Source organism: Dermacentor variabilis, chromosome 7, assembly GCF_050947875.1.
Source record: "Dermacentor variabilis isolate Ectoservices chromosome 7, ASM5094787v1, whole genome shotgun sequence".
Lineage (NCBI taxonomy): Eukaryota > Metazoa > Arthropoda > Arachnida > Ixodida > Ixodidae > Dermacentor > Dermacentor variabilis.
The window spans coordinates 147596727-147611955 of record NC_134574.1 but is presented as its reverse complement, the minus strand read 5'-3'; the positions used below and the strand labels follow the sequence as shown (position 1 = coordinate 147611955).

General features: G+C 46.1%; 2 protein-coding genes across 2 annotated transcripts in view; one reads left to right on the top strand and one right to left on the bottom strand.

Moving 5' to 3' along the window:
• Nucleotides 1-6559, bottom strand: part of LOC142587202 (BTB/POZ domain-containing protein 3-like) — a 67214-nt gene extending 60655 nt beyond the window's left edge. Inside the window, exon 1 of the mRNA XM_075698079.1 lies at nucleotides 6198-6559. The gene's annotated coding sequence lies outside the window, so the exon portion shown is untranslated. The remainder of the gene's footprint in view (nucleotides 1-6197) is intronic.
• Nucleotides 1-15229, top strand: part of LOC142588134 (sulfotransferase 1E1-like) — a 156117-nt gene that overhangs the window by 100982 nt on the left and 39906 nt on the right. The window lies entirely within an intron of this gene.

Genomic DNA, 15229 nt, shown 5'->3' with positions numbered 1-15229 from the left:
ACGAAGCGGCTTAGGATCATTCTGTATTTGAGAAAACACCAGATTCTTCTCGACTGTGTCACGATTCCTCGACGAGCACCGAAGTTTCAGTGAACGGCGACGGGGAGTCGAACCTGCGTCTTCCTAGCTCGTGCTCAATACCAGAACCGACGACAGCTATCCCAATCATTGCGTGTCTAAAGCGGAGCTTTCCGTGACACTTCCACCTCCCATTTTGCATGAACGGCTGTCTGAACGGGTAAACTGGGCTGATTCTGGAGACATTATTTACTTGTTCTTCTCTCATGAGTATACTTGCCAACCTTCGTTATAACAAAGCGGGATATGTAACAGTGTAATGGACATAACGAAGTAATTCTGGCACGCTCTTCAAGTTCGTTATAACGAGGCTCTACTGTATGTATTTTATTGGTTTACATTCTATAGTCCGTGGTTTGTTTCTTTCTGTCTGCTGAAAGAAAACAAAAATTCTCTATTTTTCTACATTGTGTGTATATATATATATATATATATATATATATATATATATATATATATAGTCCGTATTTCTCTTCTTATTGTGATGCATTTTAATTAAGACAACTTGTCTTTCTGCTTAATTGGTTTTATTACCGATTCTTGTCCGTTCATCAGCCGCGTTGACAAAAAGCTCGGATGCCAGAAGTGCCTGAGACCATGTATACCTGTTATGCGCGACTAATGTGTATGAAATACCGCTAACGTGTAGGAAAACCTATGCAAGTCTAACTGGAGAGAAAGAGAGAGAGAGAAGAGTTGATTGATATGAAAAGCAGAGAGGTTGTCCTGACGCATTTATTCATCTATACACAACTGTACACACTGCGCTTGGGAAAGAGAAAAAAAAACAGGAGCATGATGGATTACGATGACAAGAGAAGGAAGATGCAAAAACACACAACAGGCGAGTCTATGTAAAGCCTACAGAGTCCAGACCCGTACAAAAAGAAAGGAGAGAAAGAAAAGGTCACGTAAGGTCTGGACGGCCTGAAAGCTAGGGTTACAAACAAGACGCTTTGTCGTTGGCAGAGCACGGCAACATGAACTGTCGTTTAAAGAACAAAGGTGATGCGCATTAACCTGCGCATTGCATTGACTGCAAGCGTGGGCCACTATACTTCACGAGTTAAATGGCAGTGGTGTGACGTTGACACGAAAGCTGTTGGAGGCTTTTCACATTACGAAAAGAGGCATGAGCTGCATCAGTAACATTCCAGCCTTTTTTTTTTCTTTAATATTTTTTTTGACGGGTGGGGGGTTGCGGTCTAAGAGTTCCACTTGTTTACACGTACGCTGCTGTAAATTTTTCGATGTGACCGCTGCATGGGTGGGAATCTGGTGTATTCCTTCGACTTAGCTCTCCGAATAAACAGTTGAAGTTTGGTGCACATTCTGTCAATTCTTAGTGCCTCCATCTTAAGTCCTCGTTCCCTCGTCGCACTAATATGCATTCCATAATGCGCATATACCTGTTGCAAGGAGAACATTTAAGTATAATTCGCTGTTTGATTGCGCAGTTTTGTAGACAGCCAATTAAGCCAGTTACCGGTAAATGTGTAGGGGCCGTACTGACGGCTCTGTGGGTCAATTCGTTATAGTTTATCCCGTCTCTTTTAGCGTTCGCGTTTAGAGGCCAACCAATAGCACGTCGATTGAAAGATTCGATCATCCAAAAGTAGCCATAACGCTTCAAATGCCCTTTACAATATTCGCCAAAGGTCTTGGCATGCACATCAAAAAAGTAAAAAAGAAAACGAATAGGACACTGGCGCCGCAGACAGTGACTTCCCTGTATGCGAGGGGTGAGATTGCGCAAGCATCTCGGATTTCCGGACGTTTGATTGCGCCCTCGTGATTGGCAGGCGCCGCGATTTCGCCAGCGACCGTGGGCACGGTGAGGTACGTGAAAGCGCAAATCCAACGTCGCCTACTGAGTGACGCAGGCTTTCGTCGTGAGAAAGCGGTGCGTCAACGACGAAGTGCTCAGCACGTCAAGTTGGGGAACGTTAGCAGAGAAAGCGTCTGAGTAGGCAGTCTCTGCCATATTTCCTTTTTTTTCTTTTTGTCTTAGATGTTTGGACAAATTTGAAAACCACCACGCATGAAAGAAAACGCTTCCGGAATACTACACAGACCCTTTCACCCGCGCTGAGGCAGCGGTGTGTTCACGAGTGTGTTCCGATATAAGGATGTAATGAACGTGATATATGGAACGTGCCACGCGCATCGAGCTCATCTGTGTAGCTTTCTTGTCTTAGCTATAAAATTCATGTGCCAACCATTTTGACTGTACAGGAAAAGTGGTGCCCCATCTGGAGAGATCTATACTATCTTTATGGGCTATTTTAACAGTCATGTTCTTGTGCTTCTAAGGCAGCTCTACACACTATCAAGTCTGCCTTGCATCACAGAACATACGAGCAGATGATATCCGACGTTAGGGAAATACATCCCCATGCTCTGGAAGCAGCTAGGGCACAACATAATCTTTCAGTGGATTCCTGCTCACTGCGGCGTCGTCGGCAGTGACTCTGCTGACAGGGTTGCTCGGTCCGCCGACGAAGACACCCTGACGCGTCCAATACCTTTGGCGAGGACGGACGCTGCCATAAAAACTTCGTCTGCTAGCACGAAAAAAAAAAAAGTCACCAGCTTTCTGGAGTTCTTCGAGGGCCTTCAACTGCCGATTGCATAAGCTGGACCCGCTGCTTCGGCTATAACTGCCATCTAGCCTTTCCCGCTGCGAAACAACCTTGTTGTGCCGCTTGTGGCTGGGAGTGGTGTTCACGAGCGCCTACTCCTATCGCATGGCAATGGCCGAGAACCTGATGTACGACTCCTGTAGGTGCGAGGAGACCATTCAGCACCTGTTGTGTGTCTGTCCTCGCTGCGACGTACAACGCCTCGCTCTCTTTCTCCGGACAACTTTAAACCGAGCGGACTCGAGAGTGTTCTCCGAGTCAAAGATACTCGGAGCGTGGCCACAGACACAAAAAACGATTCATGCACTAGCACAGCACTTGAAGGGCACCAGTTTAAGAGACCACTTATAGTGTCCCTGTGTATCCCCCCAGGTGCAGTGAATGCACACTCTCCCTCTTTCTACTTGCCCCCTTTCCCTTACCGCCGGTGTTGGGTACCAAACCGGACGCTCGTCTGGTTGACATCTATCTATCTATCTATCTATCTATCTATCTATCTATCTATCTATCTATCTATCTATCTATCTATCTATCTATCTATCTATCTATCTATCGGTAGCTCACCGCCTGTTTCACTGCACTGCTGAATGAAAACGAGGTCGCGGGTTCGATCACGGTTGCGGCAGCAAAATCCGAAGGCGCTCATGTACCGTGCATTGTGTTGCACGTTAAAGAAGCCGAGGGAATCAACATTAATGCAGAGCCCTCCCCTAAGGCGGGCCTGATAATCAGATCGTGGATCTGGCACAGAAATCTGCAGAATTTAATTTTTAATCGAAGCATTTTTTGTTTACCGTCGCGTGGTTTCAACTGGGTTAATTGGTCGGCCGTTGGTAGGATTCTCGCCGACCACATTCATTCTCATTATTAATAAAAAATTAAACGAGAGAGAGAGAGGGAAAAAAAAGCGCATCCAGCGGTAGTACATGAACCTGGGTCCACCAGCATGACAGCCCTATATATATGCTCTAACCGCTGGGCTACCAATTTTTTTTTCTCTAGCCATTAAAGTCACAATCGCACGCATACTTTTGCTGTGCCAACGGTGACTGGCTCTTTCAGCTGAATGCGGCTGGCTGATTATGAAGATGCTGATTATTTTCATACTGTGGAACGCACAAACAACTGGGGATTGGCCAAGAAGCGGGGGGTATATACATATCGTGCCAAAGCCAACTATAGCTCCCATACTACCTCTTTGACGTGATAATGACGGGACGTTGATAATGATTTCGATTTCCATACTATGGCATATACCCACATACTTGGCCAAAAGCGGCTGGTACATTTAAAGTGGGTCTAAAAATTAATATGCAGAAAACTAAAGTAATGCTTAACAGTCTCGGGAGAGAACAGCAATTTACAATAGGCAGCGAGGCACTGGAAGTCGTAAGGGAATACATCTACTTAGGGCAGGTAGTGACGGCGGATCCGGATCATGAGACGGAAATAATCAGAAGAATAAGAATGGGCTGGAGTGCGTTTGGCAGGCATTCCCAAATCATGAACAGCAGGTTGCCGTTATCCCTCAAGAGAAAAGTATATAATAGCTGTGTCTTACCAGTACTCACCTACGGGGCAGAAACCTGGAGGCTTACGAAAAGGGTTCTACTCAAATTGAGGACGACACAACGAGCTATGGAAAAAAGAATGATAGGTGTGACGTTAAGGGATATGAAAAGAGCAGATTGGGTGAGGGAACAAACGCGAGTTAATGACATCTTAGTTGAAATCAAGAAAAAGAAATGGGCATGGGCAGGACATGTAATGAGGAGGGAAGATAACCGATGGTCATTAAGGGTTACGGACTGGATCCCAAGGGAAGGGAAGCGTAGCAGGGGGCGGCAGAAAGTTAGGTGGGCGGATGAGATTAAGAAGTTTGCAGGGACGGCATGGCCACAATTAGTACATGACCGGGGTTGTTGGAGAAGTATGGGAGAGGCCTTTGCCCTGCAGTGGGCGTAACCAGGCTGATGATGATGATGATGATGATGATGATGATGATGATGACATTTAAAGTTGAATGAGAAAGAATTAAGAAATACAGGCCATTTTTAAGAGTTGTCACATTGAGTAACATGGGAGCGTAACAGCAAGTGCGCTCGCGCATGCATTCTCCATTACGACAAAAATGCATGGAATTCAATGGGCAAACTTATAGCATTTCAAATTAACAGCTTCCCGAAAGCTCCGTTTATCATTGCTTTCAAAATGTGCCTAGATCCGCATAATTTTGTTTAGTTCGTATTTTTTTTTTTTTTTTTGCAAAATGGAAATTTTCGAATGATACCTGCAAGCACACATCTTTTATTACTTCCTATAAAGGCTTCGAAATTATTTTATTCGCACGTGGGATCTCACACACCGCTGCTATATGGCTACACTAGCGACAGTACTTAATTCAAATTAACAATTTTCAGATTGCTATGTCAGCTCTTTACGACGCTCGTGCTCCTTTCCCCTCCCCACTCTTGTCAAGTCTAATCTAGACCTCCTATATACCACTCAACAAATGATAAGGCATAACCGTGACGTCGTTGTAGATCGCCTAATTAGGAATCCATATGGTCACGGTAAGTCTGAACTAACCTCAGTAACCACAACACTATACTCAATTCTAGTTAGAGAAACATCTCTTGCTCCGAAAAGTGCACAGCAACGGCAGCAAACACTCTCGGTTTTGCTACGGCGAAAATACACGGAACAGCTTAGCGGTTTACGTAAAGAACCGCATCGATATTACCAACATTTCAGCGCTGACTTGCATTGAACCCCACAGTTCATTCTTATTTTTCTGCATAAAACATCACATACAGTCAAGATCAAAAAATCTATCGACCATGCCGTCAGCAAAAAAAAAAAAAAATATATAAAGAAAGACAACTTAGAAACACAGTCGTGAAACTAGAAATCATCTCAATGCATTACGTTGATCGACTATAGGCGCACATATGCTGTATGCAGGCGCTTGATTTCAGTCTGCGCATGCTTGGATGCAAAGAAAAAGAAATATGTATTTTCGTGGCATCCAACGGTCTCTGGACTTTTGCTCGTGACTGTAAACTTTTCAGTTATGAAGGGATAATTGAAACCGAAAACTGAAAAACTGAACCGCGCTAACATCCTTCAGCACCGTATACACGGGCACCTCATGTTTCAGGCTCATATAGACCGCGCGTCGTTCACGGCGTGCCTGCGCCGAAAGTCCAAGTTTGTGACGTCACCGTCGGCAGCACTTAATTACGCTCATTATCATGCACGCTTGAGGATGGGCCGCGCCAAAGAACGAGCTACGTCGGCGCGTGCAAACAAGCAAATGCGTCATCGCGGGCGCAGGTCACTGAACTCCCCAGTGCAGCGTGAGGCCATTGGCGACACACAGGAATTCACATTATTTCTTTGTTTACCTTTTGGCACGTTTCCGGCCGACTCCTACAAATCGTATCCCGAGATCTAAGCACACACACACACACACACCTGTCAAGCGGCGTGCCTCCACAACAGTCGTCTCATCTTGGGACTCGGTCGCAGTATACCACACGCGAACCGTAGGGCATAATATCGCACACGTTCCGGGCGCGCGCTAAACTTGACGGCGAAAAACACGACGAACGGCAAGCGGCACCGTTCCTTTACAAAATCAGCACTCGTCCGAGAAGGCGTCCAGCGGCATCTTCGAAGCAAGTGCCCCCCGCGCGCCAATGCACGTTCCAGAACGAGCCGCGCGTCAACGCGCGCGTGTAGCTGGCTACCACTTCGCGAGCGTCACAGCCAGGGTTAGGCCTAGCGAGCGGAAGCTACTGAGCTCGCGTCGGATGTCGCTGAACTGTACCAGGTGCGGTCAGCTGGCCACGAGTGGGGCGCTTTCGCCCGCGGTTGTTTTGCCGGTCTCTTTTTACCATTTCTGTTCTATCTTTACTTGTTCAGCCTTTTTCTCTTTTTCTTTCAACCAAACCGTTTCACCAGCCCACTTGGTGCTTTACGGCCAGCGGGCGAAAGAAAAAGAAGAGGGAAAGAGTGAAACGGAAAAACAAAGGCGAGACTACTGGGGTACAGAACATCAAGCTCTCGGGAAGTAACGGGAGATGGAGGAGGGGGAATCCGCGGCGCGAATCGAGGTCAACTGCTCGCTCATTGGCCACAGTATCGGAGGCACGTCCGCGGCTCCCGCGTCGTCACGGCAACCGTGGTAGGGGAAGGAGAAAGACGCAGGCACTGCGTTGGCGTCCCTACCCTTCTCCTCCGACTCACCCTCTCTCGCCCTCTTTTACGCACGCAGTGCCTCGAACCACGGATAGACCGCAGTGTCTGTCCCGATCCCGGATTCATCGTTTGTATACAGGGCAGTATAGGCATGTAGCGACTGCAGCACGTAGCATAGCGTGTCCAGCGAGAAAGCAGCCTGGGAGTTTCACTGGCTAGGTTAAAGCTCGGAGCGAATCAGCTTCAACGGGAATTCGTCAGGGAGAGAACTTGCGAAAAAAGAAAAGAAAGGAGGATAAATTACGTGCAGAACCTGATGCATCCTTCGACCACTCAATCTGTGTGACCGTCTTTCCCAAAATCCGCATATACCAAGTTGTCTTCCACCGTGATTACCCATGTCCCTTTGTCCTGTACAGGGTAGCCAGCCGGTTTTACAGTGGCTCAACTGCATGTCTTCCCATGGGTCCCGAGATCGCACACGCGTGCGCGCGATCTCCAAGGCTGTGGTCTTTCTCTCTCGGTTTGCTCTTTTCTCGCTAGGTGGAGTAACTTTCGCCAATGTTTTACAAGGACGGCAGACAAGAAAGCGGGAAACAAATTTTGTGCAATAACACAAAAGACCTTGCATCGCTTTTTGACACCCGAGCTGGCTCCCGGAGAAAAAATATACGGGAGCAAATATGGAGTGTTAACTGCATATACGCAGAAAGAAAAATAGATATATAGAGAGAAAGAAATCCTGAGACGGCGGAACCTATTGTAATGGATGCGAAAATATTCATCCAGCAAGAAACGTACAGAAGCGCCGTTCTTCAAAGATGACGGGAGCGCTAACTAAAACGGTGAAGATAAGCTAAAGACGATTAGAGTGCAGACGGCTTGCACTGACGTCATTCAGGCCGCCATCTTAGGTACCAGCCAAGTCGAGAAACGTCACAGCGCTACAGTTGTGTGCTGCACCGAGTGACAAATCGATAGCAGTGATAACCCGGTGAAAACCGGTCCCCATCAAAAGAAAAAAAAAAATGAGACAATGAACGCGTGATGGTAAGGAGTACTGACGTCATCGTAGGCGCCACGTTGGGGTACTTAACACGGTGAGAAGCTGCGTCAGTGACGTTAAGTGCGAGCTATCTATTCGTGAAGCAAAAAGCAGGGAACAGATGGGGCGGGATCGTCACAGGCATGGTGTAACTGGTGTACGAGATAAATCAGACATGAGCGGAATACTTGATTACACGACATGGCAACCCGATAGAAGCTCACATATGCTAAGTGGCTATACGTCGCCACCACGATTGAATAGGATGCCATTGGCAATTGTCGTCGTCGTCATCATCATCATCATCATCATCATAATCATCTACACCATCAGGAAGAATATTGTAATCCCGCGTGAAAACACAATACAAAGGTAGAAAGGAAATACTGCAGGTTTTATAGAAGGAAAAATTTGTAGCGGGAAAAGTCGCCGTCGCCCGGGGATTGAAAGCAGAATCAACGTATTTCTGGAGAAGTTACTCTATAATCATTCGCGCCTAACCAGTAGCTTAGCAAATGTCAGCAAGAGGCCGAATTAGTCGACAACTCGGAGCGCAATGTAAAAAAAAAAATTATGGAGGTTAACGCCCCAGAACTGCGCGGTTGGTTATGAAGGGTGCAATAGCGGCTGGATCCGTATTAATTTCGACTACTTAAATGCAAAAGCTTGTTTTTTACATTCCGCTCTGGTCGAAACGCGGCCATCGGGGCCGGGGGATCGAATCCGCGACCTCGCGCTATGCAGCTGAGACACCACGGCGTACGTGTGAATCACCTTGTGTCCGATTTATTTGTAGCACAAAGTAACGCATGTAGCGCAAAACAGACACAAACGCAGGGGATGGTACACTGTAAAATAAATTACACCCTTCAAAGTGCATAAGGGTGTAAATCGATCTATAGCTGACATCCTTACACCCAAAGCGGGTGTAAGCTGGGGTGCGAATTGTAGACCGACTTACACCCTTATTTCCTTTTAAGGGTGTGAATTATTTTACAGCCTACGAAGATCAAGCGTTAAACCCGTGGTGTTTATTGCTTGTGATATATAGCCTGACCCCGTTCTGATACCGTTGACACTGAAGCCATCGCGATGACCCTGTTTTCGCACGTGTGCAATTTATTCATGAAATAAATGAAGCATATTCAGCGGCCCATGCCGGTGAATAGACAGTGTGAGCGCTTGTTATTCGTACATCGTCCCACGTAATTGTGTCTAGTTTGCTTCTGTTGGAGGTATGCGTAACACACTATAGGCCAAGGAAAAGGTTTATTATTGAGCCTTTTCGCGGTGATCCCGTGGTCGCTGCCATGTTTGATCACGTGGTGACGCGCTCATTGCTTGCCTCAACTGCCTCCATGACGCCAGTACGTGTGATTAAGCAAACTTCTGTTTCAGGAGTTACCGTAGATGGGGACTGGGTGGATGACGCGAAGCTTTGGCCACAGCTTCAGAGAACATTCAAAAGCGCTTTGGAAGCTGATTAAGCTATATTCAACTGGCGCGAGCAGCGCATCTGGTTTTCGTTTTAAAAGCGCGGCTTCACTCATGAATTGTATCAGGATTAGCGTGTTTTGCTCTTCGTTGCTTATTTGGCAGATATTTTGAAGCAGCTGCTTGTCACATTTCCGACTCAGTAAATTCGCGTGGTGCGGTCACCACCTGATTATTTCTGCCTAATCGCTCGCGGGTGTGCTCAGTTCCGATATAGATTTGTTCTTGCTGCGCGCAAGGCTTGAAACGTCGCCGTTTTGTACATTGTAAAACGTAGCAAAGATGTATTATCGCTAGTAGCTCGCTCACTGCTGTGGACCGTCACGAAACATTCCGCTTCGACCATTCATGCACTATCCGTGTAGTCCGTCATTTATTGTGCGTATATGGTGCGCATATATTCAAGTGTGCGCCCATTCACATGACACGTTGGCGATAGAGTGAGCGTAAGATTCCGTGCGAGTTGGGGTTGGTTGGCAATAACTTTATAGAATTGTCCTGCCCGTTTCTGGCTACCCGGGCTCAGGTCTCCCACGACAGGACGCCGGGATCTTGTCTCTGCATGCCCGCTTCGCAGGCCTGCATGCCGGGCGGCCCAGAGTTGGTCGCCGAGGTCGGAGCTGCGTAGAGCGGCGGCCCACCTCAGCGATAGGGTCTCGGAGTTTAACTGGTTTTTGCGTTGGGCGTTACATTCTCATAGCATGAGTTTGGGTGTACGCCAGTTAGGGCGGATGTGTGCAGACACCGTGCGCGAAACGTACAATTGCGCGAAGCGGCGCTTCTCCCCTTGTCATTGTTTAACGAGCGGTACTCGCTCTTGCCGACGTTCCGGGGCTGAAGCACTTTCTTCGAAGGTTAGCGTTACAACGCTGGCGAATGAGCAAATTTCTGTATCCTCGAAGAAAGCCGTACATGCCGAAGTGCCGCTAACACGTACGGACAGTTACGACAACGGTCCGGGAACTTGGCTACACAGATCCATTCCGTTCCCTAATATACAGTCACCATTCTTGCAGCCAACTACTGCACACGTCTTCAATCCACATGATTCAATCCAGCATGATTAGAGCGCAGTGCGCTAGCGAAAGCTCAGTAGCATTTCCGACAGCTTATCGCACAGAAGCAAGGTGGAAGCGGTAGGGGTTTCGTATTCGTGCGCTGTCGCTGAGGCAACGTGCGGCGCGCCGCCGGAAGCGCCATCTCGTTTCTCTAGAAGAAATTGCTCCGCGAAGAGGGTATAGGATATCTTTGATTTATTTGATAGTTAATTCTCTCTTGTGACATGTACCTTTACGTTGCCATGTCTCGCATTATCCCCCTCCTCCTCCTCCCCACCGCTTCACAAGAGATGGGCCCAGATTTATAATCTCTCCGGAATTAAAAAGACAACATAAATCACGGGAATAAGTTACCAGATCAACTTGCTGGCTATAACTACAGACTGCGTAGTTGGGTGGCCCCATACCACTGGGCTCACCAGCGTCATGGAATGCCGCTCCCATCGGATAGCGACCGGCGGTACTGTTGACTGAACCCGCCTCGTACGGTTTACACTGTACTAGGTCCCGCACGAAAGACAACAAGAATGACAAACTGCGCAACTGTTAAGCGTTTATTGTTCACAAGTGCGCAAATCAAGCACATATATTTCAAGAAAGGATAGCGGTGGTAAATAAAAAAATAAGATTATGACGAGAATAAAAGGGAGCTGCACCAGCATTTTGCCATCTGTAACGTTTGTCACATCAGCATCCTTGCCATTGCAGATGCTATTACAACGATGACTTTATCTAGTTTTCGTCAGTGAATTTTAAAGCTGCTTCTCCCAGCGGCAGTGAAAGTGTGCTCAACGTGATTCCCTGATTCACTCTTTAGTATAAAGTACGGACTTCCCAAATTTCTCGCGTTTTCCTTCGAGCAGAGGCATAATTAAGTGCTGCTATGACTCCCTTTTATTCTCGCTCGGCATATTTAAAAAAAAAATTTTTCGTCATTGTGACACTTCCTTGTCTTGTATATTTTACGTGCGCTTGCAAACAATAAACAGCCGACAGTTATCGCAGCTGTTCGTCTTCTCCCTTCTCGTTCTTCTTGTGGTAAGCAGCGCAGTAAAACGATTGATATCGTACCAACTAACTCTATTCGAAGCTTTATAGAACGTAACCCTAAGCTCGTTCTCAGCAGGACAAGTTTCCATCGCGGCTGCTTCTCCAAATGTCGCTCCCCCAATTAAAGGGACACAAAAGAGAAAAATGATTTCATCTGCATCAGTAAATTACATTTCTACGACACCAAAAACACCACTACTACCACGATAAGGCGCTTGGTAAGCCAGAAAAAGCACAAGAAGGAAAGACGGGTGGCGAGGCCTCCTTGAAGTTCCCACACAGTCGCTGTGACGTCATGGATTCTGATGGTATCTTCTAGGGCCTACTTATATATATAGCGGTACAGATCGACTACATTGTGTTCTAAATGAAGCAAATATTAAACATGGCAAGTTTCGTGAACATTTACTCAGCCAACGCGGCCCAAATGCGAAAACATGCTTTGGAATCCCTGACATCGCACTGACGTACCGGCGTCGGGGTTCAGGCGCGAAATTGAAATACTGATACTTCGACCTTCATTTTCTCATCTAATAATCAAACTATTATTTTGAAATGACTGCCTGTAGAGTTCTCAAACAAAGCTTTATTAGTCTAAACTGATTTATTGTTTCGCTTTATAGTGTCCCTTTAAAGCACAACACGTAGTCGAGCAACAAAAAGGTAAGAAAAGAATGAAATGCGTGCTTTATTTATAAGATTACGTCCGACCCCTATCTAATCCCTGAAAACACTTCTAGTTCCTGCATGTGTGTGTGTGTATGTGTGTGTGTTTGTGTTTTTTTTTTTTGTACTTTCGCTGGCCAAAAGCAATGCGATGACGGGCTACGAAAGATGCTTCGCGATTCGAATAACGCACAACGACCTCATAGACGCTGGTCACGTACGGGTGAGACCACGGGGTTCTGTGTCCATCGCTGTGGGCTCTACCACTCGATGTATGGACTCACGCTTTGGATTCATCAAAGTGAAATCAGGCTTTTTTATGTTTTTTATTTTTGCTTTAGCTACCTCAGTGCATCTTTTAGAGAGCTTTAGCATGGGGCCGCCGCTTATCTTATCACCCTGCCAACATAGCACGTGGCAGCTAATCTGCACGCAATTCGCTCGAGTGGTGCGAGTTAGCGAGCGAGTTAGCGAGCAAGCTGGAACAAGTGTGGATGGGAACTGCAGTAAAACACGTTGTGGGGCTAGTTGGTGCATAACTTCCGTATTCCTTCTTGTGTGTCGTCAATTTTGGCGCTTATTCTATTGTAAGTATGTGGATGGGACTCCGTCGAAGCGGTTGTCCCTCGACTGCGAACTGTTCCTCGCTAATGTTCACTATAGACGGCGACTGATTTTAACAATTTACCGCATCAATAGCGAAATGCTTGCACCCTTTGAGGCAATTATCTTGTCCAACAACAATAATCGCCACCTGTCTTGCCCGCATTTCCTTTCTTTAACAGTGCGAGCCAGCTACTTCCGAGTCATTTGCCGGGAGCCACAAGTCCGTATACGTGCAAAACACTTGCATTTTTTTTTAGTCCTACTATGCCAAGACTTACGATAAAAAGAAGAAGAAATCTGCACTCGGAGGCCCCATAATGCTTTCCAAGTGGAAATGTTTTGCGACAGCACGGGGTGCATTTCGTAAATAACACCAGCATTCATAGAGCAATTAGTCTAAAGGTTAATCAGCAATAGTTTGGGAATCAGTCGTTTATGCATTTAAATATATCGGGCATAAATATTCGCCTCTTAAAGAATAATTCATCTGAAGGAGTAGAAATATGCTACACGCCACAAGCAGTTGGTAACTGCGACTAGCAGTTAATAGGGAGTTTTAGAATAGGGGCCCCAATAGTTTGGGGCCCCAAAGAGCTTTGCGGGTGTTAGCGTTGGGACACGTAGGAGTGAAGAGTTTTAGAATTGGGTTTTACGTTTGCGGATAGCGTCTTGCGCTGACAGCGCCACTACGGCGTCAAAGAAAAGCTATTAGAAATAATTAAATAAAATATACCATTGTATGATAGGAATAATAATTTTGACTTGCGTGTATTCGCGTTTAATTACAATTTAGAGGTTATTCTGTAAGCAGCAAACAGTTAGTTGCGCTTAGTTTTGAGCAAACCAACTTTACTAGCCTTCACCAGCCAAGCTTAGCCGTGTTAGGCCTACGAGCCATAAAATCCACAATCGAATTCAATATCAGCGGCGTCTAATGAGTTAATCTTCATAACACACGCTAGTTGAGAGAAAGCGATAACCGCAGTTACTTCTCCTAGCTTGCGAACTTCACGCGTTACCGCGAATCGAACCCAGTTTTGTGCTAGGGTGAGCCGTCGCTTCGATGGGTGCCGCCATGTTTGCCGACGCAGAGCTTTTGGGGCCGCTATTTGGGCTCCCGCTAAATCGGTGAAATAGCGTTCCCAACGCAAAACCCAAACGCAGTTTGCGTCTTGCGCATGCGCAGTGGCTTCGACGCTATTTCTTTGGGGCCCCAAAAGGTTTGGGGCCCCTATTCTAAAACTCTCTATTAACTCGAAAGGGATCGCCACGTGTTTTTCCATGCTTCCCGTTGCGTCGTCGTCAGGGCCCGTCCTCACCTTAAGCTTTCCACTCTAACAATATGGCGAAGAAACAGAAAGAACATTGCCCACCCCGTGCCCCTGTCCTAGCGACAAAAACCCATAAGGAAACATACCGGAACCCCAAATAGAAAGCCGTGTGTTCCCATGTACGTCGCATAAGGGATTACTCGTTTTTCATATGGAATCCACGTGGCCTATGTAATTGAATTCTGGGGTTTTACGGGCCAAAACTACCATTTCGTGAGGAGGCACGCCGCAGTGGAGGGCTACGGATAAATTTTGACCACCAGGGGATCTTTAACGCGCCCCCAAGGCACGGGACAGGGGCATTTTTTGCATTTCGCCCTCCATCGAAATGCGGCCGCCGCGGCCGGGATTTGATCCCGCGACCTCGTGCTTATAGCAACGCAACAGCATAGCACCGCAGCGGGTATGCCATATATAGGAACATGTTTTTTGATATGTGATCCTGATAAGTTCATTTATTCATATATGAACTGGACCCGTATATATCGTAAGGGAACACACGGGTTTCCATATGGAACCCCACATGCTCATTAGGGTATCATATACGGGACTTCCTTCCCGTGATACATAAGAACATATGGGATTTTTTGAGACCCCCATATGTTCTCGCGTAAATATTTATTTATTTATTTATTTATTTATTTATTTATTTATTTATTTATTTAACAATGTCCTTACAGGCCTCGTATGAGGCATTGGGTAAGGGGGGCGTTACAATAAGATTAACAAAGTATATAGAACATATAAAAAACATAATATACATACATTATTAATTGACACTGAAAAAACATATGCCTATCTTATACAAGTATTAAAAGCATTGTACAACATAACAAGGTCTGGAGTGTACATATTAGAAAAAAAAACAATACAGTTTCTTTAATAAATTATGAAAAATAATGTTGCCACTCCAGTACAAATACTATACAATACTAAAGAATACAAGAAAAATAAGCGAAATGAGCTCATAAACAAGACAGCACATAACTGAAAAAAAGAGAAAAAAAAAGCACCGTGCACTTCATTGCAGTTACGCGGTGGAATATGAAATGATGA